A 26144-nucleotide genomic window follows, 5' to 3' on the forward strand; every position below is an offset into this window, starting at 1 on the left:
CACAAAACATTAGATGATGAATGTTAAAGTTAGGAGTTTGCCTCACTTCTAGAGTCGGAAGACTTAAAACATTAGATGTGCATTCTTGCAACTACCCTTCCAACAACAACATGGGAGATGGCAAGTAAATCACTTTAAAATGTTAAAAGCGCTACACAATGTAGCAAGCTACATTACAAAGCATGCCAAAATTTGAAGGCAATCTACATGACCACGAGGTGGTAGCTTAGGGCCCAAAAAGATAAAAAAGGCATTGATGACCTATATCTTTTCCATGGAAGAAGGAAAGAAGACCATTGGCTTTGATACATCGAGGCCATAAACTCCCACCTAGACTTCTACAGTAAATTCGTAGAAAGAGCTCTATCTTTCTCAAATTTTAATCAAATTAGAGAGATGGCCTCATTGATTGAGTCTAAAATTCTCTCGCTTCACAAGAAGGGCAAAGAACAAAGTCCTATTAGCCAATGCTGAAAAAGAAGCTAAGTGCACCCTATGTAAGATTCCTCCTCAGCTTGAACAATGAATAACCTTTTACCTCAATCCCTTGTAATCATTCCCTATTTCAGAATGCAAGAAAATATTATTTTTCCTTGTTTTTGCTTAGAGAGAAGAAAAATTCTAGAGAGAGGTAATTCAATATTGAGATATTTTTAGATATAAAAATTCTCCTAATATCTAAAATATATTTTCCTGAAATAGAAGTTCAAAATAAATTCTCCAAGGTGCATTAGGAATCAATTAAAAATGATATAAGGGAGCTTAGCCTAAGGGTCTAGATTTTCAAAAATTCCTGGATCATGGCCCTATTAAGGTTCCAATGGGCCAATAGGATTAATCCAAGTGTTGGGATGAGATAAATCCAATGAATAAAAGAAAATATCCAAAAATGAGTAAATGCTCACATAAGATGAAGAGTTGACTGAGTACAAGTTTTATTAGTTAAAAATTAAGAGATATTACTAAAAAAATGAGATATTTTAGAGAAATGATGAATTTTTGACACCTTTGGTAAGGAGAGGGGGACCTTTGAGGTAGGCGCCTTTTTCACACATGTGGAAGAGTTTTTTAATTCAAAAAATTGTGATATTTTTATCTCTCCTCTCTCCTGGATCAAACTAGATAAAAAAAAGGGAGCCAAACTGGTCCAAATCTTATCCAAATTGAGTCAAACTAAAGCTAGAAAATTCTAGAACCCAATTGGACTTAGTTAGTGACCTCCCTCACCTATAAATAGACCCTCATTCTTTTGTGTTCTCATTTGTGAGCTATACCATGCTAGTATTACATTAAAATAATCATATTTTCGATTATCCCTTAATTTTCCTCTACTTTTGGGGAGCTTGGAGCTTCTCTCTCTCTTCAACAACTCTTGGAGCTCTCTTCTCCTCTTGCTAAACCAATTGATTGGTTGGGAGCTTCACTTCTAGAAAAAGAAACAAGCTAATCCTTGAAGTAATAATGAATTTTATGATTTTTGTTGATTTCCTCAAATGACTTCTCTTCTCAACCCCTCTCAAGCTTGAGAAGTTTTCTAAATGGTTATTTTAATTCAAATCAAGCTTTCCCTAAGAATCATAATGTTCAATTAAGAGAAAATTAGTCGTTATGCTTATTTTGAATGCTTTCTTATGTATATCTCTCTCTCAAAAAGAAAAGTCATCTCTATGACTAATTCTTTAGCAAAAGAATGCTTCTCATTAATAATTTCTTATTTCAAAACCAAACTCTAGGCTTGATAAGCTAGAGATTAAGAAAATGGTATTTTCATGATTTTGTGTTAACAAAATAATGGTTAATTCTTTTAGATTATTTATAAGTAGTTAAAAACTACTTTAATTGATTCTAAATGAGAAAGAGATTATCCTATAAAATTGGGAAAAGAGGAATAATGGAATTAGCTTAATCTAGTGGGATAATCATAATTAAGTTTATGATTATGATTAAAATTATGATTAAAATTCATAGTTTATATTTAAGCTTAAAAATAGATCTTCTATCATGTTTTCATTACAATGTTCTATTCTTTTAGAAAAATTAAAAATTATCAGTAATAGCAAAACGAAGCTATGGTAAATTTTTTTAAAAAAAGTACATATCTTATTTTTATGCATAATACTAAAAGATGAACTCCTACCATATTGTAGGTTTAGAAATTTAAAGCAAAAAGAATGATTTTGATCATATTTAGGAAAGAATACTTTTTTGTAATTATATGTAATTATTTAATTAAGAAAAATATAAATTTTTGATAAATTTATTTTATGAATACGAATTTTTAAATGATAAAAGAGAAATTCCCATGACATTTGGAATTCAAGCATTTAAATGCAAAAAGAGGAATTTTTGGCATGTTCAAAATAATGGATATATTTATTTAATTTAAAAAAGAGAAATTTTAGACAAATTTATTTTATGAATAAGAATTTTTAAATGATAAAAGAGGAATTCCCATGACATTCGAAATTCAATCATTTAAATGCAAAAAGAGGAATTTTAAGCATATTAAAAAAAATGGATATTTATATTTAATTAAAAGAGAAATTTTTATGGTATTTTAAGTAGAAAAAGGTTTAAAATAATTTTGATGACAAAAGAGGATTTTTCAGCATAATTTCACCTAGAAAATTAGGGTTGATAATTAAATTGGTGGAAAGAATATTCTTAGATAAATATTTTTATGTGGATAAATCACCGAATTGATATTTACCTAAAATTGGATTAATGGAAGAAGAGTATTTTTATAAAATCTCGATATTCTTGTATAGAACTATTTCTTAATCTATTATGGTTAGGAAGGAATGAAATTCATAAAGTTAGAATTTTCCTTACGGTGGTTAGAAGTTCAGTAGAATAATCCTTAGGAATCAAAGTTAGAAGTAAACTGAATAATTTTGGTTAGACCACGATTGTGAGAATGGCGGCCAGTAAACTACTTGCCCATCTCTCGAATCTGAATCAAGCAAAAACTTCGTGTGACCAATTCCAATTCTTGACACAAAGAATAGACTATCGTTGAATTAGCGTAGTTTTTCCTTAATCGAAATCACCAAGAATCTACTTGGAAATTCAGTCAAATGATGGGTAGATTACCCTGATGAGAGATCAATGATTCTCATTAAGAAAATCTGGATTAAGGAAAAAGGGTTTTGTGGAACCAATCTCGAACCGAGAATTCTACTTGCTTAGAACCTCTGTTTTCTTTTAAAGGACTGTTTTACGCCACAATGCTGGGGAGGAAGCATTTGGTATGTGTTTAACTAAGGAGATACTTGTTACAATAGCTGGCGCGGGGAGTCATCGAGGGACGTCGCTCGCGGTCAAAGCTGGCCAAGATCTTGACCAACCTCGGTATGGTTAAAATGGTGCACTTTCGGTACGATGGGCGAGGACCGACGAAGCGGTTCCTGAGTGAAGTTCTAGGACACCTAAATAGAATCCTAGAGGGTTCTGACCAGGTGATGCATGGGCTCGCGGTTGCTAGGACACCCATGCGTACGTCGAGGAAGATACGAATGAACTGAAAAGAATTACTTTTGTGAACTAAATTTTGATATTGGATCTCGTTGATTGACCAGTTGGTCTGGGTGATATATTTTGTAAAACAATGAACTCAATATTTTGGAGGATTATGATTGGTAATACTATGATTTCATTAAAAGATTGTTTTAAAGACAACCGAATCTGTTATAATGACAATTTCATATTGGGTGTGTAAGTGGTATGCCTACTTTAAATTTTGCTTGAAGCACCGGCTAGGTTGCCTGGGAACTCTTTTCCTCGGTACCTGGGCAAAACATAACCAAATTTTTATAAAGGAATCCCACCAATAGAGTGGTTGGGTGGTTGGCTAACCCATAGGTTGGATTGGGGGACCCCTGCGATACAAATAGTTACGATTAAGTTACGCTAGTTAGATTAAGTCCTAGGAAGACCCTTGTTCTGTGGGAGAAAATCAGCGTGGCTGTGCCTCGCTAAAGGAGGAAAAAAGCAGTGATTCTATGGACCAAGTGCAAGTCTCTTCCTTGATGTGACCATGTGACTTTCGGGTTCGGTCGAATTAGTTTGGTTAGTTAAGACTTTGACTCGTTAGATCAATTCTCCCGTTAGATGATTTTTCGGACGAATCGCCCACGCCTTCTGGGCGAGGGAAGTTTCGAGTTCGCTTTCGGAGGAACCGCCAAGCTAGTCTCTTGTCCTCCGGATATCCGTGGGCAAGGCCCCGAGTGTGGATCCCTGCCCCACGCGAGAGAGTAATGCTACTTCTGCTACCGTCAGTGCCCTCGGAGAGGGGGCATCGCGGAGGGGGAGGGGATCTCACACCCTACAAGAGAGCACTTGTGCAAAACACCTTAGATAGGTGCCTAAGAATTTCAAATTATACTTGTGTGATTGCTTTGTACACATGAAAAGGTAAAGAAATGATAGCCTGGGACCTCTTACGAAAATAGAGTGGTTGAGGTTAAAGAGTTCAACCTAGCAAGACTTGATGAGCATCCCAAACTTATAGACATTGTGAAGGACCTATCTCTTAAAGAAGAAAATGACCTCGTCGATGTAGCTACTCACAGAATTCTAAGACTACTTTGCTTGGAAATACATGGACTTGAAGGATTTGCCCCCGAAGGAGGTAAAGCACACCATTCCCATTACTTGGAAATACACGGACATGAAGGGTGTATACGCCCTTGGAGGTGCTCAAGCACACCATTCCCATTGTGGAAGGGGCATGGCTATCAAGACATAGAGCATACCAAATTAATCCAAAGTATTCCAGAATGGTCAAGGATGAGATTGACAAACTCATTGAAGCTAGATTCATTTATGAGATAGAGCACACAGAATGGCTATCCCCAATAGTCATAGTACCTAAGAAAAATGGAAATATATGTGTTTATGTTAACCTCAAAAAGATTAATATAGCCATGGTGAAGGATCATCACCCACCATTACCATTCTCAATGAGAATGTGCTAGAACAAATAACAGAGGCAAGGAGGGCTATAGCTTCCTTGATGGGTTCTCAAGCTATAACAAAGTATAAACAAAGCCGAATGATCAACATAAAATTGCATTTGCCACCACAGAGTGGGGCACTTAGCATACAAAGTTATGCCATTTGGCCTATCCAATACCTCATGCACTTTATGCGCATAGCATACAAGGAATAGCATACAAGGAATAGCATACAAGGAATACCTTAGGGAGATCCTTGAAGTTTTCATGGACAACCTTTGTATCAATTCAAATGGAAAGAATTCCATATCTCTGGTGCCTTAAGAAGGTATTGAAAAAATCCAAATTATATCAAATATCCCTCAACCTACTCAAATGCAAATTTTTTATAAGGCACATAATAATACTCAAGTCACATTATTTTGAACACGGCATCTCCATAATGATAACAAAGGTGAAGCTAATTCTTGAGCTTTTGCCACCCACCAACTTCAAGGGTGTCTAGTGTTTCATGGGATATGTTGGATACTATAGAAGATTTATAATCCTATATGCTGACATAGTGAGACCTGTGTACAAGCTACTTGTCATCTTTGAGTGGACAAATGAGTGTCAAAAGGTCTAGAAGATTTATAATCCTATATGCTGACATAGTGAACCCTAGAGGTCATGGAGTACATCGACAAGCCTAGCTACTATTCCCACTTGGGGTCCCAACATCCCCACCTACTTCAGGTTCATTTCTTCCTATGATACCCATCTAAGTACTAGAAAAGTTATGGACACCATAGGGTTGACCTCACTACTATCAATGTGGTTCATAAGACATTACACCTATCATGAGTCCCACTGAAGCCTACTAGAAGCTCAAGGCACACAGAGCATGGGCCACAATAGCACAAGGACTCCATGAATAAGGATGGCATCAATTGGGAAGACATCAACCATGCTGTGACCAACCTCCGCTGTGGATGGACAGGAATAACTGTTGTAATCTTTCCCTTCTCACTGACCTTAAGTTGGATCAGGCCGTCAACAACCAGGTTGACCACTTTCATCACAAGCTGCATTTATGCCAACCCTACTAGTAAGTTTGGGGCAACCACCATGATCCTCACCAAGGTAATCTACTACGTTGCACTAGCTCAGAGGAGCTCCCCGAAGCTTATAGCTACCAAGGCCACCACCCCCCAAGTAAACCCCCTCCACACCCCACCCCACTAGCTCCTTTCCCCGCTGGCTCGGCAACCCACAAAAAGCAAAAACGAGCCATCAACTTGGAGAAAGCCAACCATTTTTCACCTCAAGTGAAGCACATAACATCACAAAGGCCCACTGCCAGATCCAGCAAGGTAGCCTTACATTGACAAAAAGCTTTTCCTAGGCAATCTTTCATTCACAGGGCTACCAAATTTCCCTATTGCATTCTCCTCCCTTCTCTAGAACTTCACAAATAACATGATAGCCTACATGGCTAGGTAGAAGGAACATACCAATTCAATGTAGCCCAACAAGCCCTTCTCCTAGTACACACAAACATCACCCAATTGGAGAACTAGAAGGCTACTACCATTGCCCTCAATGAGACTGATCAAGTTCTCAAGCCGTGAAAGCTAACTCCAGAATTGCTCGCCTATAATGTGAATTGGAGGTCCTTCACATGGAGGTCAAAGGGGCTTAAGAGCTAATGGTTCAGTCCACAACTAAATGTCCAAGCACTGCAAGAACTTTGGAGAGCCCTTGACACTAAGGATGCCACCATTGCTTAACCAGAACAACATTTATCCAAGTTAAAGATTGGGCTCCACGCCAAGAAGATCATCACAACCATCGAGAGGAAGGTTGATTGTTTGATGGATACAGCCACCAAACCTCACCATCCCTTCCTAACCCCCCTCCAGCTTCCAACACCACACCCTCCAACTTACCTCCTCCAGCACAATTTCTTCATTGTTGATGAGGAGATCCCCACCATCACTTTCTCCACCATCCTCCCCAAATTCCCTTATGCCTCCCACACCACCCTCATCATGCTTTTCTTCTAGAACTCCCTCTCCCTCACCAAGCCCTTCACCATCTTCTGCTTCCCTCACCCCACCCTTTACTTAAACTATAATCATGGTGTGGCATCCTCAACTTATCTAACCACTTGGACAAAGGGAAATTCGTCGATCTTTTGCCCCTCTAGATTTATGCCCATACATATCCTGCTCCACCAACATCATCAATCAGGCACTCCAAGCGATGCACACCCATGGTCCGTCTATCAACATCTCTCTACTAAGGCAAGCACTGTGTACCATCGCATATGGAAGGAGCCATAGTTGGTGTACACCACCAAATGCCACTTGTTTATATGGTGTATCACCCCATATGAAATCTTTGATGAGGAATCCCAAGAGAGCCTTGAATTCTATTAGTCCATGAAGCCTACCCTTGAGGTCAAAGATCAAGAAGGACAATGATGCCGATGCATTTGCTAGCAAAAAGCTCTTTGAAGGAGGTGGTCCTAGTGTGTGTCCCTAGGGCCCTTCACCATCAAGCAATCCCTTTTCCTCTACACTTGGTTTGGGCCTCTTCACACCGAGACTCGATGTTGCCTTTCCTCCTTGACCAACCCTCTAACTCTGCTACACCTCTTCTCACCTTCAATTCACCTTCGACCACTCCTCCCTAAAGCTTCGTGCCTGCCTCTCCAACTCCATATCACCCCCCTCATCTCCCGAGCCATCCCCACCACCAACTTCTCTTGACGATGTCCTCAATGGACTCCCAAGGGCCTCAACCTCGCAAACCTACCACCCATTTCTTTCACCACAGGTCTTGCAATAGGGCAAGATTCCTAAAGCCCACATCATGGAACATAAATAGATGCACCCACATGACCGAAATTTAGATTTGAGAGATGGAAAAAATTCCACACGGGGAGAGAACCCGATGTACCGACGACTGGTAGAGATTTGATACATGCCGTGGGAAACCCATTAAAAAATGCATAAAAATGCTTTTTTAAACATCAAATGCCCAAACAATGTCCTAAAAAATAGGGGAAAATTCTAAATTTATTTGAGATGTAGGGGAATCCTTTTTTAACAAAATACCCACATATCATGTGCGGTATTTTGGTTTTAAAAAAATCCATAAATGCTTATTTTAACTATAAAAATAATGAAAAAATAGCATTTTCATTTACAGAATTTCCCCGGAACGTTGATACGTCATCCAAGTTGAGAAGAACTGCGTTCCACCAACCACCATATTGATGTTCCAATGCATAGACCACTAAAATAAACCAAAAAAAAACTTTTTTTGCTTAGTAAATGTTTAAAATTTACTTTAAAATGCTAAAATTTTGGAATAATGAGAGAAAAAGAAGAGGAGAAAAACATCAAAAATTAACTAGAGACCGCTTTGATACCACTATTAAAACCCTAAAGATCTCTCTAGCTAATAACCATGCATAGACATGCATGAACCAGGCATATACTCATCCACCCAACCACCCCTGAGCCCAAGGGTGCACACATAAATACAATGAAGTATCACTTATCTTACCTTAGTGTCCCATACCACCAAGAGATATGACTTCACTCCATCAGCACTTGCTCTACACACAAGAGAACATCCCTTGAGAATGCCTCATGTCCCTATTATATAGGAGGGCCCTCAAGTGACTCTTGACTCTCCATTTCCATGTGTGGTTACCTGACCCTAACCTCAACCCAAGGTTAGACCTAACCCTTGCCCCACTAGAGCATGTTCCCATGCTAGGGTGGGTTAGCCTCCTAGTATATGCACATAACAGGGAGTATGTATATTAATTATATTAGCTACATTACTCCACTCATGGAAACTTCTTAAAGCCCTATTTTGTATTGCATAATGGTAACTTCTTTAAGCCTTATTTTGTGCCGCACAATGCCCTTCATGTAAAGAGATTATGGAAAATCTTTGAGGTTACGACTTATGTAAGTAAAGCTATAAGATAGTTAAACACCGAGCTTTGACTTGTGTAATGTTGGTGATGTATATTTAGACTAGGAAAACAGTCCAAACTAGCTTATTAGGCCCCTGAACATTAGTTAGGTGCTCGGGCATTGTACAAATGAATATTGTATATAAGACATTTTGACTAATGAGAAAACACAAATCCATTCTCACAATTGAGTTTGAGTCTTCTTTCTCTTGTGCTTGAGTTGCTTGTATGCTTTTAAAAGCTCTTCTTTGTTACATGCATGCTTAGGGATTATGTGGGTAAGTGATAGTATTAATGTATGCTTCCTTCTCTCTTTCTCCTTCTCTTATCTACTCTCTTATGCTCTCACTCACCTTGGCATAAAAGTAGAGGTTGAGCTTTCCATAGCTCTCTCTCTCTCTCTCTCTCTCTCTCTCTCTCTCTCTCTCTCTCTCTCTCTCTCTCTCTACTCCCCACCCATTTGCAAAGCTTCTTTGTGGTGACAACAAATGAGGCAAGGTTGAGGACCCTAGCTCTCCATAAGAGAGAGTTACTCTACCTAAAGTAGCTTGAGGTGCACACCAGTATGATCCTTACATTCTCCTCTCCTTCTTGCTATCTTGCAAAGCTTGAGTGTGCTCTCCCATGAACACTTTCTCTTACTAATCCTCCTGTTATTACATACTCTCCCATTGTGTAATAGATTCTTGCTCTTACTAATCCTCTTCCTAATTACCTTCTCTACTACATGCTACTAAGTGTTGTGTGAGTGATTTGAGGTGACAGGAGAGATGAGAACCCGTAGTCTAACATGGCGGTGTGGTAATGCTCGTCGTAGAAAATGATGATGAAAATTGCTACCTCATGAAGGTGTGGAGCTCTTGAACTGGTGTGCTCAAGCTCGTCCGGGGGCCCATCAAAAAGATTTTCACAATGGTCATATCTCATGGAGGTAATCTCTTGTGAATGTGTTTTTGGGAGTGATTAGAACACGGGCCATAACATTTTTGTTGTTGAACGTGAAAACTCATTTAAAAAAACTGAGATAATCACACTCATGTGAGCATGAAAAACCAGAGATAATCGTGCATGCAAAATTTAAAGTTTTTCATACCGTGAAAAACTTTGAAAAATTAAGATAATCATGTTGGCGATGACATGAAAAACTAGAGATAGATAATGATGTGTGAAAAGCTTGAAGTTTCACATTGAAAAACTTTTATTTTTAATGAGTTAGCCATGCCTGGTGAAAAATCCAAGTTAGTCACACATGATAGGTCAGGGGGTGTAGGAAAAAACCGAGCTGGTCGTGCCATGAACAACTCCAAGTTAGTCACACATGATGGGTAGAAAAAAAGAGTAGCCCTATTTGGAGGTATGTGTCTCCCAAACCATGAGGCCATGTTTAAGCACCCACTTCAAGCTTTTTTGGACTCTTTAAATCTTTACTTGAGTAAAACATGCCGGTTTTCATCGTTTTGGCCTCCGACCCTATAACAATCTCAAAAGTCAACCCAAAAATTGACATAAAAAATATGTTAAAATCAACAAAAAATAAACGTTTGGTCCATAATTTGACCTATCAAATGGCAGAATTTTGACAAGGTCAGGGAAACAAAGTTGTGGTAGTCTAAATATAATACAACTCTCTCATAGAACTTGTTTCCAAATTCTTTTTGTAACACATTCGAAAAAGGACTGCAAAAATTGAAAGTCATTGTTGTGACATATTTTTGAAACAAATGCATGATTTAATAGTGATGGAAAATAGGTTTTGAGACCTTTTCTACCATATGTGAAATTCCTAGTGTGCATTTGGAAAAATATTTCTTAGAAGGCAGTCACATGCCCTAATACCTAAGTGAAAATTTATGGAAATGGATCCTCGTTTGAGACATAGGGGCTAGATATATTTTGTTTCCTTACACTCTCTTATCCATGTTCAAGACATGATCGCCACAAGGAAAGGGGGACATGAAAACCCATATTCATACATTTAAAAAAAAAAAAAAGAGAAGCACAGTGGACACAATGAGCTAGCTTGTAGTTACAAGAAGGATTTCCTAAGAACGAAGTTCTAGAATACAAAATAAAGTAACAAGGACCAGCGAGTGGGAATGATAGCATTTTGGTGGTAGTCCTTTAGATCCCTTTGGAAGTTCCAAAGGATACTCGATGAACGGTGGGGCTAGAACAAGTGCCTTTTGGTGGTGGGACCTCTTTGAAAGGATTGTTTAAGTGTTGGTCCTAAGGGTCTTCCACCCATCCTAGCGCATTTTTCCTTGCTAAAGGCTTGGCGTTAGCCGAGGTTCCTACCAAACTTGACCTACTTTCATCTTGTGACCCGACCCACTTTATTTCTCGTTTGAGGGATGGGACACTTGGTTGCGCGACAAAGGGAGAGGAGCTTTTATGACTTCCCATGGTGTGGCCATTACTCTTAAAAACAATTGGTTTCATAGTTATGAACCAGTTATTATTGAAAGAGCATTTGCACGCTTGTGGGGAAAAAGGCTAAAGGAGGACTCATTTTTCCGTGCTAATATCAAAACTTAACCCAATACCTGAAACGTACTAACTCTTTTGGTCCATGTCTCAAGTACAACTCCCAATCACATTTGCAGCACTAGACCAATCTTATACCTCTAATTGTGCCATCAGGTTTCAAAGCCCTTGGTGATTCCAATTTCCATAGTAATTGGTCCTATGCCAAATACAAAAACTGGTCCTACTTTCTTCTAAATGCTCAGAGAGCTGATACCCCACTAACCTTTCAACCCCTAGATGTCCAAACTCTAGCAATATTGAATAATCTAGGAAGGGGTTTTGCATTACTTAGTGCTTTAAAACCAAAGAAAGACATGCACATGTCCCAAAGGAGTCATCAAGAATCATAGCCATATAATTTTCTAAGCTCATGGATAAATATGATGGATTTATTGATCTTGTTCAATTTATACAAATCTTTGAGCAATGATGAGAAGTATTTGGAAGTCTAGATTACCCTACCAAGGTACTACTTTTGTAGTGAATCTATGCTTAGTGGGTAAGGCCAATAGATAATTCATCACTTTGATACTTGCAAGGCCAAAAATTTACTCTTAAGACAACCTTTATCTATGGATTCTTGAGACAAGGCCCTAGGTGGAGTGTTATAATAGAACTCTAGGGGATAGAGTAGAGACTTGAGGAAACTGTATTAGATTACATCTTACATATAAAAATCGTGAACTAGCAATGTGAGGATGGGGAGAAACTCAATAATGTTCAAATGATGTGATTTTTTCATGGGATTAAAGACAAATACTTTGTACAATTTGATCATAGTTTCAAAACTAATCCTTTGATTAATGTTGTAAAGCAATCCGATTAGGAAATAACATGATAGAAGACACCATTGAGATGAACTCTTCCTCATCTAAACCAGTGAGAGCAAGGAGCAAAGAGAAATTGATCTTTGAGATGTCCATTAGTATAGAAACCTTTGAAAGTTTTGAAAGACGCTACAAGAAAGGGGATGAGCTAAATTGTTAGCCACCCTTACAAACCCTTTTTCTTGTACAATCTTCTCCACCTCTCCTACATCTACTCTACCTCCCCTACATCAATGGGAGGTTCCTAGGTTCAAGGGGATTGCACCTAGATGTTCAATGATATAAGATCCCTCCTAATTATTTCGAACATATAATTTCAAAATTATCAATAAAAGGATCATTTTGTAGAATTGTGTGTAAAATATGTGTGCAGTGGGGAGAGAAAATATATTGAGGCCAAGAAATATTAGGAAAAAGTAAAAAATCATTTAAAAAACCATAAATACAAAGAGAATTTGTAATTTAGAGCCTTGGGAAAGTTTATTAGGACCCCTAGGGTGTACACAAGTGCACAATGTATCATATCCTCCACATTCTTACCTTATAATACTAGGAGAAAGTAAAATTTATGGCTTGGAGAATAGAAAATTTTAAATAACAAATGAAATAATAAAATTGAAGTGAAATACAATAGGGGGTTATATATAAGATAATAACACGTGTGTGTAAGTGCACAAATCAATTAAATTGTGAAACTATTAATGAAGGGTTACATATTGTAATTGTAAGGTTAAATAGTTTAATACGTTTGGACTATGAAGGTTAAATATGGTCTTCAAATAAAAAAGGAGTGGTTTGGACTATGAAGGTTAAATATGGTCTTCCAATTAAAAAGGAGTGGTTTATATAAAAACAAAAAGAGATGTGGACTTGTGCAAAATCTAAGCTAATTTTATGGTCTTCCAATAAAAAAGGAGTGGTTTATATAAAAACAAAAAGAGATGTGGACTTGTGCAAAATCTAAGCTAATTATATGAGAAAAAAGATAAAAGCCATGTCATAGGAGTGGTTTTTGTGTGTGTGTGTGTGTGTGTGTGTGTGTGTGTGTAAAAAATTTACCAAAAATTAAGGAGAAAAGGGATGGAAGTGGATTATTATGACCAAAGGCTATTATGAGCATTGTCACTCAAAGATAAGAAATTCAAGTACTCTATAGCAGCTTGTAGTAAAAAGGAGTTAAAGACTCAAGCAACCAAATCTGCAACAAACAAGTATACAGACAAAACTGATTCAAACATAGTTAGTGCATGCAAGTAAGGTTTAATATAAGGTATGTTTTTCGACTAGAATCAAGGGTATATAGGCAAGCATAAGCCCCATGAAGTTAATGATCATGTCATGCGCCATCAATGAGCTTAACAGCTCTAGGCTATTACTGGCCATAGCTCTCATTTAAAGAGAGAGAGAGAGAGAGAGAGAGAGAGAGAGAGAGAGAGAGAGAGAGAGAGAGAGAGAGAGAGAGAGAGAGGGAGAGAGAGAGTAAGGGCACCAATGTAGAAAGGAAGAAGAAGGTGCAATAGAGGCCACCATACCAAAAAGGGGTACCATCAACTGAGCCCTCTATTTTTGGAGTTCTAGAAGGAGCAGGAACCCTTTCGCCATAACATTGTGAGGAGAAACAAAGAGCCCTTTATCCTACCTCTTGTGGTTTTACAAACATGTTTTGAGTCAGCAACAATGACTCACAAAAGGCAACAACAACAATTGTGCGATGACAGTTCTTTTGTGAAGGTATCTGATGGTGTTTCTTTTAAAGGAGACGATGATGTTTTAGCCAATGGATGGCATTTCTAGTAATAATACAAGGATTTTTCCCAATTTCTATCATCCTGCACAATCAATGAAAAAAGCATAAACATTTCAACAACAAGGATGATTCATCTTTCAACACTCCAAAGGGCATGAATGACAGGGTCTTACTCTCCAAATTCAAGGGAAATGGATCAGCCCATAATGAGTTGGAGGAGTGGACTATGAAGATGGACACCTATTTTAGGTTTACCCAAAGAGTGAAGAGAATAAGGTTCAATTTGCATCATTACACGCATGGAGGATTATTCTCATCAATGGTGGAGGCATTGCCTCACTCTTAGGAAGAGTTGAAAAGAGAGATGAATATGGCTTTCATCTCACTATTGGTGCTTGATAGATAGATATATGGAACAATGGTATGAACTTGCACAAAAGGATGAGATGGTGAAAGACTACATCAAGAACTTCATGAAGCTTTTCATGTACATGGAGGGCTAAATGAAGGCATGAGATTGAGGATATTCATTCATGGATTGGACCCTCTCATCGAGGCAAATATGTCAACCGAGAAACACCACCTTCTTTAAAGGAAGCAACGAGGCTTGTAGAGCTTCATGAGCCCAAGAGTAAGAGGTCTTAGCCATTTCCAACCAATAAGAGCTTCAAAATGCCATCTACTACCACATGGAACAATGGGAAGAGTTCTTTTCCTACATAAACCTCTTTTTTCATACCCTAGTTTCAAATGGCATATGGAACTGGACAGCCAAGCGTTAGGCAACTCTCATGCCAACAGATCTTGAGGAAGGCCTCTCAGCACTTCCTCATGGTGTGTAACCTTGCCACATATTAAGATTTATTAGGTCACCCTAGTATGTACTAGTATCTCCACATCCAGAGAACAGCTTAGCTTTGTGATGGGGTGAGGGTGCCTTCGGTGGCTTCAGTAAACAAGCTCTCCATATATGCCATGCGGCTATACTACTGCAAATCTCCCATCTCTAGCTAGAACCTGTCCACAACGAGACCAGTATACAGAGCTGGCATAGTGGGAATACAAAGGTTAGGAACCTGAAGGGCTACTCCCCCACCTTCCTCCTCATATGGCATGATGATCTTGGCCTTAGTGGTGGGCTAAGAACCACAATGCCACACGTAACAATATGGGTGGAAGCTCGATCCATAGAGAAAATGTGTAAAAACCTCTCCCAGACAGTGACATTGAGACTCCTAGAGATTGGTGTTTGACAAACCCTAATAGCTATGCTAAGCCTTGTTAACATGCCTAATCACTTATTACATAAACTTCTTTTTATGCTTCCATGTTTTCTTGGAAATTTTTAATACATTGCATCAATATTTGGGGGTTTTCATGAAGAATCTTGGAATAACAACCCTAACAATCTATTAAGCCAAAAATCATGTGCATTATTAATCATATCCACTCCCTCTTACAAGTTTGGGGCATGTTTTCAAAAATCAAGATTTAATTTTATCTTTTTCACTAATTATAGCCCTAATCATCATTAATCAAGCTTCATGGACATCAATGCATGAACATTTCCACTCATTTAGTCAAGAACAAGAGTCTCTTTATTGATTTGTGCATGCATTTTGTCTCTATCATGCATGTGTGTCATTAAGCGGTTGGTTTTCGCATTGGGAAGTCCATGAAGTAGCTATTGCATAGAGTTGTGCAAGAGTGCGAGCACTTTATGTGAGAAAAGTAAGCATTGGAAGCCTTGAATCCACTCGGTTTACTAGTTGTCACTCTCTTGCCATTACCATGCAAGATAGAGTAAAGGAAGCAAAGATTGGAAAGCACATTTGGCAAGTGCTTGAGGTTGCATCATTGGCAAGAAGACTAGCCATTTGGAATGTCACCTTTGCAAGCTTCTTCACTGGCATTAAACTCTTGTAAATGAGATTAATGTTGGAATTAGGGTTGCAGGAATGCACACACAACTTCAATAAGATGAGGAAGCTTGAGCACAACACAGTAGTGTATTATGAGTGCCAAAAATGAAAGATAACAAGCCCTAGAAGATAATGGGCGTATATACAATGCACGGGGGAAAAAACCTCCTAGTGAGGGAAAAAGTGCCCCGGCGGTCCTAAGTGTGTTCACACACATCACTACTATAATATGGTAACAAATCCCCCCTGGAGTGATGCGGTGAACAAGAGCTAGCACTCATGTATAGGGAAGTGTCTAGCTATGTGGACGAATCCACAAAAGGGAGTAAGCCCAAAGCTTTGCGAAAAGCTTCGAACTTCTCACGAGGCAGAGCCTTTGTGAAAAGGTCTGCAAGGTTATCCTGTGTTGGCACATAAGCCAAACTGATCTCTCCTGCAGAGAGTCTCTCCCTGACATAATGGTAGTGCACCTCAATGTGCTTCGTACGAGCATGGAACACTGGGTTCCGCGCAACTGCCAATGCGCTCTGACTGTCAGTGAAGATGGTGGTGGCAGATGGCTGCCCAACACCCAAATCAGCCATAAGGCGTCTGAGCCACACACACTCAACCGTAGCTGTGAAAGCTGCCCTGTACTCAGCTTCACAACTAGAAGTGGCCACAGTAGGCTGCTTCTTGCTCAACCATGATATGCATGAGCTTCCAAGCATGAAGCAAAAACCACTCGTGGACACGCGTGTGTCATAACAACCAGCCCAGTCAGAATCTGAAAAAGCATGTAAATCTGGCGGCAATGATCCCCCCTTGGGATAAAACAACCCAAGATGCCGAGTACCACTCAAATAGCGAAAGATACGCTTCACTGCCTGCCAATGCTTAATGCCTGGGCTATGCATAAATCTGCTCACCTGTGAGACTGCAAACTGAATGTCTGGCCTCGTAATGCATACATAAATGAGGCAACCAACAGCTGTCTGATAGAGTGTGACATCAAAGTGATCTCCAGCATCATGAAGACTCAACTTCAAACCTGTCTCCATTGGAGTAGCAATAGGCTTGCAGTCTTCAAGGCCAAATCTCCGCAACAATGTTTCAATATACTTTGTCTGACACAAAGCAATACCTCCATCACACTGCTTAAATTGTATCCCCAAATAATGATGCAAATGCCCCAAATCTGACATCTCAAAAGAGGCATTCAAATCAGCCTTAAAATCAGCAATATGACTCTTATTTGGTCCTGTGAGCAGCATGTCATCGACATAGAGAGCAATGATTAGATGTACACCATCCACACGTTTAACATACAAAGTGCTTTCTGTTGGACTATTCTGAAACCCATGTGCAGTCAAATATGCATGTATTTTTTCATACCAAGCTCGTGGAGCTTGCTTTAAACCATATAAAGCCTTTTTTAACCTGCACACTTTGTTTTCCTGCCCTCTTTGAACAAAACCACGAGGCTGCGATACATACACCTCCTCATGCAAATCTCCATTTAAGAACGCAGTTTTTATGTCCAGCTGATGTACATTCCAACCATTATGAGCTGCTAATGCACAGATGCTACGAACAGTGGTCATACGACATGTGGGAGCAAAAGTCTCATCAAAATCAATGCCCTTCTCTTGAGCATAACCTTTTGCAACAAGCCTAGCCTTATGGCGATCCACTGTGCCATCAGGCTTACGCTTCAATTTGTATACCCACTTAGTGCCAATGGCCTTCTTGCCAGGGGGCAAGTCACATAAAGACCATGTACCATTCTTCATAATAGCATCGTATTCTGTTTGCATAGCAGCCATCCAATTTTCTGAACTTTGTGCCTCATCAAATGAAACAGGCTCACTTTCATCGCACATACTAGAAACAGCCAATGCATAACAATCTGACGCATAAGAGGCACCATGAGAGCCAGAACGAGTGCGACTAGACAAAGGGGCATCCAACTTGCTGTCACGCAAAGTCTGCACCAGCCATCTAGGCATATTCCTAGAGCCCTCAATCTCTTGTGTCTCATCCTCAAGTGCATCATGCACATCTGCATCAGATATAGGCTGATCTGTGCCATCATTTAAAACCTGCATAGGCTGAAAAACTGCCTCATGAGGTATTGCACTTGACTGTGCACCACTGAAAAGAGGCAACAATGTATCATAGACATCACGTGAGCTGATATCTGTCTCCTTAGTACATGAAACCAAGGGCTGAACTGCATCTTCCACAAATACAACATCACGGCTAACCAAAATGCGCTTTGTCTGTGGATGATACAAACGATAGCCTTTGCTCTCAGCACTATATCCAACAAAAATACATTTGACAGCTTTGTCATCCAATTTTCTGCGATGTTGCACAGGCACTAATGCATATGCCAGGCAACCAAAAACACGTAAATGGCCAACAGATGGCTTGCGGCCATGCCATGCCTCATATGGAGTGACAACCTGTAATGCTTTGGTGGGACACCTGTTTAGTACATAAGTGGCACACATGACAGCCTCAAGCCAAAAACCATGTGGTAGACTTTGACTCTTAACCATACATCTTGCCATTTCCATGAGAGACCTGTTTTTTCTCTCAGCCACACCATTTTGCTGTGGTGTATACGGCACTGTACATTGGTGTTTTATCCCACGCTCAGCCAGAAATGCATTAAATTCTGAAGACATATACTCCCCCCCTCGATCTGAACGGAGGGTGCCCATCTTACTTTCTGACACATTTTCAGCCATAACCAAAAACTGTTTGAAGCACAAAAACACTTCGGACTTTGCCTTCAAAGGATATACCCATGCATGCCTGGTAAAATCATCAATGAAAGTCACGAAGTAAAGGTAGTTTCCAAATGATGGAGTTTGCATGGGACCACAAACATCACTGTGAACAAGCTGCAATCTGCGTTCAGCTCTCACTGATCCATCTTTGGGAAAGGAAGCACGCTGCATTTTACCCAATATGCAGCCCTCACAAACATGCTTGACAGGTGCCTCAAGCTTAGGCAAAGAAGACACCATTTCAGATTTCTGCAGGCGCAGCAAACTTGCAAAATTCAGATGACCAAAACGTGCATGCCACAGTTTTGCATTTGAAATAGCCTGCGTATCCATAATAGCACATGCTGAATCCTCTACACATTTGCCATCCATATTGAGCTTATACAGCCCTCGACATAGTGAACCAGATGCTACAATGATGTCACCACAAGAGAGATCATGAACAGTACATCTGTCATCCACAAATTTTACAACCAAACCTGTTTTGGCAAATGCGGAGACTGACAGCAGATTCTTTTTGATCCCTGGCACATACAATGCATCAAAAAGTGTAAAGGTGTTGCCATTTGCAACATTCAGCACAATCTGTCCAACTCCTTTAACGGGATAAGAGGAGTTATTGGCACAAGTGACAGTATTCCCTGTGGGAGCAGACTCAAGGAAAGTGAATAAACTGCGCTGCGAGGTGATATGCTTAGTGGCACCACTGTCAAAGTACCATACATCTGAATCTACTGCAGACATACATGTGTCATGCAAAGATGGGTCATAACTGCACTGCGCATTGAATGCCCATTCTGTATCTAGCACAACATTAGCAGATTCATTGTTAGAAGGAGAGGCATCTGCAACAGCCATACCAGCCTCTTTCTTCTTAGCCTCTTTCGCAGCCAGCTTAGGACACGCTTTGATGACATGATCATTTCCCTTACAGTACTTGCAAAATGTCTTCTGTTTGTCACCCTTCTTCTCATCTTTGTCTTCCTTCTTTGGTTGCGCAGCATTTGCAGATTTCTGCTTACTAGAAGAAAAGCCAGCTTTACCTTTCCCGCTTCTCTGACTAGCACCAAAAGCTTGATCTGCGACACGCATATTATTCCTGTTTTGCCTTGACTGGTCTTCTTGCAGCAAAACAGAAACTAACTCCTCAAATGATAAGGCATTGGGATTGCCTTTCATCATCAAGCGAAGAGTGAAAGCAAAACCCTGATAAGAATCTGGTAGACCATTCAAAACAGTCTGCACAAGTGAACTGTCTGACAGGATTTCATCTGCAGAAATGAGCTGCTCTTTGAAATCCTTGATCTTTGTCAAAAAGCTATCCATAGAATCACCTTCGTTCATATGCTCATTCTCCAACTGTTTTCGGAGATAAGCAACACGAGCCTCATTTCTTGCCTGATACAATGTGGCAAGTACATCCCAAGCATCCTTAGAAGTCCTGCAGGAGCGAATATGTGGGATAATGGTACGTTTGACAGACAGCGCAATCAAGGCATGAGCCTGCGCATCTCTACCATCCCAACGAATCTGCTCTGCTGAAAGTGGTGGTTCTCGAACAGCTGCTACAGCACTTGTGCCTGCACCATCATCAACAGTACCTGTTTCTGATGTGTTTGCAGCATTCCCAGCCACAATAGGACGTGCATCAATACCCTGCACAATGTTCCATAACCCCTTTGCTACCAATACATGTCGCATCATATATGCCCACAATGGATAGTTGGTGCCATCCAACTTATCCTCAGCAGCCAACATGCGGAATACATCATTGTTGTCAGCCATGGCCAATGACTGTACTACTAGATGTAAATGCTGTCTGTAAGAGGTAAACCTGTATAAAATCGACCTGTGCTATGTAGCACAGCCCAAAACAGACGAATGGGCACCTGTCCTGCAGATTTTAATCTTGACAGAAAATCTGCACAGTAGGACGATTTTGCCTGCGCAGTACTTGGAATGCAAAAACGGAGGGCGAAATGACTTCAGATCAAAATTCTGAAACGAACAAGTTCTACGGGCTTTCCCACGGCATATACTAACCTGCAGACGCTCGTGAAACCTCGTTGCAATCGGAGGAGATGAAGCGGCAGGTGCCGGTGATGCTGCCCGGGAGGAGGAAGCCTGCTCTGATACCAATTGTTGGAATTAGGGTTGCAGGAATGCACACACAACTTCAATAAGATGAGGAAGCTTGAGCACAACACAGTAGTGTATTATGAGTGCCAAAAATGAAAGATAACAAGCCCTAGAAGATAATGGGCGTATATACAATGCACGGGGGAAAAAACCTCCTAGTGAGGGAAAAAGTGCCCCGGCGGTCCTAAGTGTGTTCACACACATCACTACTATAATATGGTAACAATTAAATATATTGCCATGCAACTATAAGTGTCGTGGTGTGAATGCACTTCTTCTATTGCATTGTAATCCATTTTTTACTTTCAATTGAGTGACATGGTGAGAGAATGTGGTGAGGGAACCCTTGGCAATTGGTATGGAGAGGCCAAGGGTAGAGGGCTTGTGAATCTTGCGACCTCAGGGTTGGTAACCAAGGTGTTAAGAGGATTAGATACATGGAGGTAAAGACTTGGCCTCAACCCTTGCCTTGGAATTGAACTTGGTAAGGGAGTGGAAAGTGCTTGCTAGTTGAGAGATCGACAACCATTGATGCGCTTCATTGAATTAGCACCAAGCTTTATGGATTACATTTGGGAAATGGGGCCCAAGTAATCACCAATTAGCATGCTACTCATGGGAAAATGCAAGGGATTGGCTTTTGGTATGTGCATGAACAATGAGGATGCATGCCCTTGTGGTGGTTTGAAGTGCAAAGTTTGCAAGGATTGGTAACTTTTGGGATGTATTGGGTGTGTACATTGGATAGTGAGATTGGGACAATGATGGTATGCTTGAATTGATTCTTCATATTATTGAGATTGGCACCAAAAACAAAGAAGACGATGCCAAAATTTTTACGAAATACACATGCACGACACTTGTTCTAGAATATGCTAAAGAGATGGCCCATTATTTGGCTAATGGCTTTCCCCAGAGGAGAGATCCCATAGAGCACCAACAAAAAGGCAGCCCCTTACCAACTAATTAAGGGGAAACTATACAAGTTGTGGGCCAAGATGGGATCATGAGGTGCTGTCCTCAAGAATTTGAATACGTAGACATCCTTGAGTAAGCCCACTCCAAGGTAGCTAGTGGACATTTCACTATAGACATCACCACCAAAAAAGTTATATTGGCAGACTTGTGGTGGCCCACTTTGTTTGGAGATGTGATTTAATTTGCAAAAGGCTATGACGAATGTCAGCAATTTGTAGGTGTTCACAAACCATCATGATAAAATGCCCTTGCACCTTGTAGTGTCTCTTCAATCATTTGAGAAGTGGGGCATTGAATTTATCGGACTAATTAGTCTAGCAGCTCAAGGTACTCAAGCACAATTTTTCATCACTGCCAAAGACTATTATACCAAGTGGGTGGAGGCCCGTGCAACCCAAAAGGTGTCACAATATAAGGAGTAAATCAGCTCAAGAATATCCTTGAGTAAGCCCACTCCATGGTAGCTGGTGGACATTTCTCTGTAGACACCACTGCCAAAAAAGTTCTATTGGTAGGCTTGTGTGGTGGTCCACTTTGTTTCGATATGTAACCAAATAAAAGGTTGTGAATGGATGTCAGTGATTCGTTGAGGTGATGTTCACAACTATCATGATAAAATTCCCCTACACCATGGAGTGTCTCTTCAACCATTTGAGAAGTGCCCCTCAGCACCATATAGTGTCTCTTCAACCATTTGAGAAGTGGGGCATTGACTTTATTAGACCAATTAATCTAGCGGCTTGAGATACTCAAGCATGATTTATCATTATTACCATAGACTATTATACCAAGTGGGTAGAGGCCTGTGCGACCCAAAATATGTCAGAATCTATGAAGTAGATCAGCTCAAGGATGGCACACACTCATACATGTAAGTAGAATGACTAGAGCATGCACGATAACAACAAGGCCCCCCATGCTCAGATCCCATTGGAACCCACGAAAAATCATGGAGGGATAATGGGCCTTAATAAATCTTATTGTGTACATACCCTTTAGGACCTTAGTCATTTTTTGTATATGGGATTAATCATTCAAGGGTCATGAGTTGACGGCAACCTTATTGCCAACACCCTCCCTTGATGTCAACTCTTAATGCTTGCACACACACATGGAACCACGAGTAGCTAGCCCATGCATAGGATTGTTCACTCTCTGCTACTATGTTTTACATTGGGAATAACCCCTTGGAAGAAAAGTTCTATGTCATGCTTGCAGGTATCATGCATGAAGAAAAGTTCTATGTTTTATATCATGCTTGCAGGTATCATGCATGAAGAAGTGCTTCTAGATAAGTGTAGATGGGACATAATCGATGCCAAATAGAATGGGACTCTCGTAGATACCCTGTCGAGCATGTAACTATCCTTATAATGGATGAGGAGCCCAACTTCAACATGAGAGAACCATTCTCCCATCAAAGAAGTGCTCATACCTCATGAACATTAGTACCCCCTGGTCAAGCCACTTAAAAAACTGACTAAGCCACGTACCCCAACACCAAACCTCATCACAAACCAAATATGGTTCATCAAAAGGGAGCTATTGGAGGCCCATGGCTACTATACCAAGCAAAGATTACTGTGGCGACCCAACGTAGTGCAGTTCACTATGCCCCGGTCAAGCAAGCTGACCTTTACAGAAATGTGCTCCACAAAGATGGTGGGTGCCTGACATGCTTCTAGTGGTCCAAGGCTATTACACAGGTAATAGAAGCATTTGGGTCCCTAAGGTCACACCATCGATTTACCCCAGTCTCACAACAAAAGGCACCAAGGAGCGATGACAGTGGCCAACTCAAGGTTCCCAACAACACAAAAACCCTCAACGTAAACCTTGTAAAAAGGAAAGGAAAAAATTTTTCAATTCATGGAGCCCCAAGACCATCTCCAAACATACCTGTGACATGATACTCCTTACACCTCTCATGTAGTAAAGAGCCCTACACCACAAAATTACTTTTGCCACCACCACTGGCCTCCCTCTTAAGCCTTCTTTCCTCTCTTTTTGATTTTGTATGTATGCATTAGGTTCTTAGGGCTTTTGTACGTATGCATTACTAATCCTTTCCTCACCCTTTTGTTGGTTTGTAGGTCTTTTAATCTTCTCTTTCAACATCACCAAAAAGAGGTAAATGCTTTCCTATCTTTTCTCTCTTTCCTATCTTTTTATCCTCTCTTTCCTCTATTTTTATCTACCAAAAAGAGGGGTTCTGTTTTGTAGGTCCTCTATGCATAGAGCTTAATCTATGAATAGAGCTCTAATCATAGAGCTTAATCTATGCATTAAGCTCTATTCATAGAGCTTAATGTATAGATTAAGCTCTATGCATGCATTCATAATGCATAGAGATCTATGCATAGATTAAGCTCTATGCATGCATTAAGCTCTATGCACAGAGCTTAATGCATACATAGAGCTTAATATTCTCAATTTTGTATATATGCATTAGGTTCTTAGGGCTTTTGTATGTATGCATTACTAATCTTTTTCTCACCCTTTTGTTGGTTTTGTATGTCTTCTAATCTTCTCTTCTTTCAATATCACCAAAAGAGGTAAGTGCTTTTCTATCTTTCCTCTCTTTCCTATCTTTTATCCTCTCTTTCCTCTATTTTTATCTACCAAAAAGAGGGATTTTGTTTTGTAGGTCCTCTATGCATAGAGCTTAATCTATGAATAGAGCTCTAATCATAGAGCTTAATCTATGGATAGAGCTCTAATCATAGAGCTTAATCTATGCATTAAGCTCTATTCGTAGAGCTTAATACATAGATTAAGCTCTATGCATGCATTCATAATGTATAGAGATCTATGCATAGATTAAGCTCTATGCATAGACCTCTATGCATGCATTAAGCTCTATGCATAGAGCTTAATGCATGCATAGAGCTTAATCTACGCATGCATTAAGCTCTATGCATTCATGCTTAATGCATAGTGCCAGGATATGTTTCAGTTTAAGCTAGCGTGGCTTGCATAGTGCTTTATGCATAAGCCTCATGCATAGCTTTATGCATAGGCTTTATGCATAAGGCCTCATGCATGCTCATGCATGCTTTATGCATAAGGCCTTATGCATGCTTTATGCAGCATAAGCTTTAGCATAGCTTGAATAAGGCTTGCATAGCGGCATAGTTTGCATAAGGCTTGCATAGCGGCATAACTTGCATAAGCTTTAGCATAGCTTTCATAAGCTTTTATATGTATGCATTACTAATCCATTCCTCACCCTTTTGTTGGTTTTGTAGGTCCTCTAATCCTCTTTTTCAACATCACGAAAAAGAGGTAAGTGCTTTTCTATCTTTCCTCTATTATTATTGCACCCTTGGGTACTGGGGATTTGTTTTGTAGGTTTGCGCATAAGCTTTATGCATAAGCTTTATGCCTGCTTTATGCATAATGCTCATGCATGCTTTATGCATAAGCCTCATGCATAGCTTTATACATAGCTTTATGCATAAGACCTCATGCATAGCTTTATACATAGGCTTTATGCATAAGGCCTCATGCATAGTTTTATGCTTAAGGCCTCATGCTTAAGGCCTTATGCATAGTGCTCTATGCATAATGCTTTATGCATAAGGTCTCATGCATAAAGCATTATGCTTAAAGCTTTATTATGCATAAAGCAGTATGCTTAAAGCTTTATGCATAAGGCCTCATGCATGCTTTATGCATAAGCTTTAGCATAGCTTGCATAAGGCTGGCATAGCAACGTAGTTTGCATAAGGCTTGCATAGCGACATAGCTTGCATAAGCTTTTGTATCCTCTCTTTCAACATCACGAAAATATTTATGCTTAAGGCCTTATGCATAGTGCTTTATGCATAAGCTTTAGCATAGCTTGCATAAGGCTTGCATAGCAACGTAGTTTACATAAGGCTTGCATAGTGACATAGCTTGCATAAGCTTTTGTATCCTCTCTTTCAACATCACGAAAATATTTATGCTTAAGGCCTTATGCATAGTGCTTTACTCATAAGCCTTATGCATAAGGTCTCATGTATAGTTTTATGCTTAAGGCCTCATGCTTAAGGCCTTCTGCATAAGTCTTATGCATAAGCTTTATGTTTAAGGCCTTATACATAGCTTTATGCATAAAGTTTTATGCATTAGGCCTCATGCATACTTTATGCATAAGGCCTAATGCATAATGCTTTATGCAAGGCTTGCATAACGCATAGTGCTTTAAACATAATGCATAGTGTTTTAAGCTTATGCATAGTGTTTTAAGCTTATGCATAGTACTTTAAACATAATGCATAGTGTTTTAAGCTTATGCATAGTACTTTAAACA

Source organism: Cibotium barometz, chromosome 42 (genome assembly GCF_041138505.1).
Source record: "Cibotium barometz isolate CiBa-2024 chromosome 42, ASM4113850v1, whole genome shotgun sequence".
Classification (NCBI taxonomy): Eukaryota; Viridiplantae; Streptophyta; class Polypodiopsida; order Cyatheales; family Cibotiaceae; genus Cibotium; species Cibotium barometz.